This window comes from Schistocerca piceifrons, unplaced genomic scaffold (assembly GCF_021461385.2).
Source record: "Schistocerca piceifrons isolate TAMUIC-IGC-003096 unplaced genomic scaffold, iqSchPice1.1 HiC_scaffold_2029, whole genome shotgun sequence".
In the NCBI taxonomy this organism is placed as follows: Eukaryota; Metazoa; Arthropoda; class Insecta; order Orthoptera; family Acrididae; genus Schistocerca; species Schistocerca piceifrons.
The window spans coordinates 42,501-45,000 of record NW_025727933.1 but is presented as its reverse complement, the minus strand read 5'-3'; the positions used below and the strand labels follow the sequence as shown (position 1 = coordinate 45,000).

The 2,500-nt window shown below is 58.5% G+C and overlaps 1 non-coding gene across 1 annotated transcript in view; it reads right to left on the bottom strand.

Moving 5' to 3' along the window:
- Positions 1-894, bottom strand: part of LOC124741911 — a 1,909-nt gene extending 1,015 nt beyond the window's left edge. The window contains exon 1 of the ribosomal RNA XR_007010125.1: positions 1-894. This exon is cut by the window's left edge and continues 1,015 nt beyond it. This is a non-coding gene — a ribosomal RNA (small subunit ribosomal RNA).
- Between the last annotated feature and the right edge of the window lie 1,606 nt (positions 895-2,500).

The following is a 2,500-nucleotide window of genomic DNA, read 5'->3' as shown; positions in this document are numbered from 1 at the left end:
ACACAGTATTCAGGCGGGCTTGCCTGCTTTAAGCACTCTAATTTGTTCAAAGTAAACGTGCCGGCCCACCGAGACACTCAATAAAGAGCACCCTGGTAGGATTTCAACGGGGTCCGCCTCGGGACGCACGAGCACGCACGAGGCGGTCGCACGCCTTCAGCTCGCCCCACCGGCAGGACGTCCCACGATACATGCCAGTTAAACACCGACGGGCGGTGAACCAACAGCGTGGGACACAAATCCAACTACGAGCTTTTTAACCGCAACAACTTTAATATACGCTATTGGAGCTGGAATTACCGCGGCTGCTGGCACCAGACTTGCCCTCCAATAGATACTCGTTAAAGGATTTAAAGTGTACTCATTCCGATTACGGGGCCTCGGATGAGTCCCGTATCGTTATTTTTCGTCACTACCTCCCCGTGCCGGGAGTGGGTAATTTGCGCGCCTGCTGCCTTCCTTGGATGTGGTAGCCGTTTCTCAGGCTCCCTCTCCGGAATCGAACCCTGATTCCCCGTTACCCGTTACAACCATGGTAGGCGCAGAACCTACCATCGACAGTTGATAAGGCAGACATTTGAAAGATGCGTCGCCGGTACGAGGACCGTGCGATCAGCCCAAAGTTATTCAGAGTCACCAAGGCAAACGGACCGGACGAGCCGACCGATTGGTTTTGATCTAATAAAAGCGTCCCTTCCATCTCTGGTCGGGACTCTGTTTGCATGTATTAGCTCTAGAATTACCACAGTTATCCAAGTAACGTGGGTACGATCTAAGGAACCATAACTGATTTAATGAGCCATTCGCGGTTTCACCTTAATGCGGCTTGTACTGAGACATGCATGGCTTAATCTTTGAGACAAGCATATGACTACTGGCAGGATCAACCAGGGAGCTGCGTCAACTAGAGCTGAGCAGCCGGCCGCCCGGGAGTGTGTCCCGGGGGCCCGCGCGAACACGCAAGCGTCCGCTCAATCATTCTGCAAACAGGAGGAGGCTGAGCTCCCCTGCACAATACACCTCGAAACCCTCTCAGGTCCCGGCGGCGCGCAGCGCCGTCCCAAGTACTTGGTCGGGTTCGAGAGAGGCGCAATCGCCCGGAGTTAGGCGAGTAGACGCTTTCGGTGCGACCACCCGTGCTCCCAACTGAGCTTGCCGCTGCCGACAGAGGCCCGGGAGCGTGCTGTCGTGGCATTGCCGGCGGGAGACAACACGCGCCACCTACGGTGACCGGCAGCTCCAACGCCAGCGCCACAGAAGGACAAAAGCCCCACTTGGGTGCCGAAGCGAACTCTCCCAGCACAGCGCACGCGCCAACACATCCGCACAGCTGCGATACAAACCACCAGCGAGAACCGCTGGGGCGACCGAGCAGCAGACGGCGTCGCGGCGCCGAGCGCCGGGCGGCGGCGCATCCTCAACGCACACAGTCCTCAATCGGACCAGCACACTGAAGATGTCCACCGCGCTTCGCACCGGGCCCGCGAGGACCTACTTTGGCCGCACGGCGCCGCGCGCAGGGTGCGCCGGCGCGCAGCTGCGACGCCTGCCGCGTCCGTCGGCCGGCGCGCCTGCCACTGGCCGCCCCCACCAGCCGGCTGTAGCGCGTGCGCCCACGCACCGCGCGGCCAGCACGCCGGGAGGCGCCCCCTCACCGGCCGGGGACGGTCCCACCCAGCCACCGCCGCGTATCGCTTCACACCCAGATGCCGTTCAGTTTCGTCGGCATGGTGGGTATCGCTGGAACAACCGGTTAGTACCTCAACCTATCGTCGCCATCACCGATTCACCCCTAGCGAGAACAACCGCACCACAACAGGTTACCATTTGTTCATTTGCGTAACTTCACCAGAAAACGCAGGCGTCCATCGCCATTTGCAACTTCAACGATTATTGCATGCCTGTGTCAGGTGTCACGCCACACTACGTCTGCCCACATACACGCAACAAAATGTGCACGCCTAGACAATACGTGGAAGTTGGCCCCCGTACGTATGCGATGTCCATTGCTCGAACGACTGTCAACCGGCCTCTGTAGCATGTCGCAGATATGGAACGCGGTGCACCATGCCATCACGGTGTGTGAGGAGAGACGACTAGGTCCGAATACATCAACAGACAGCTCATGCTGATCGCCATCCACGGCGTCCGTTCCTCCCACACGTCTCTATGGCGTACCACACTGCAATCCAGCTCTCATAGGGAGACGACACGTAGCTGTGTGCACAATATTTGCACTGTATGGTCCGCCGTTTTTGGGCGCAGTCGTTGTGCGGTCACACATGTGCCACGATGTATCATTCAGTACATAAGGACGAATGTGCAGTACAGATTGTGGTTCACGCGTACGACATCAGCGGACAGTTGACACAGGCCGCACCACAACGTAGCCTGAGTACGTCGCATGCGAAGGGCATTGAACATGCAAACTTCTCACCAACCAGCTTGCGAAGGCAGGGGGCAAGGTGGGGACGTGGGGAGGGGCGGCATGTACGTCCTG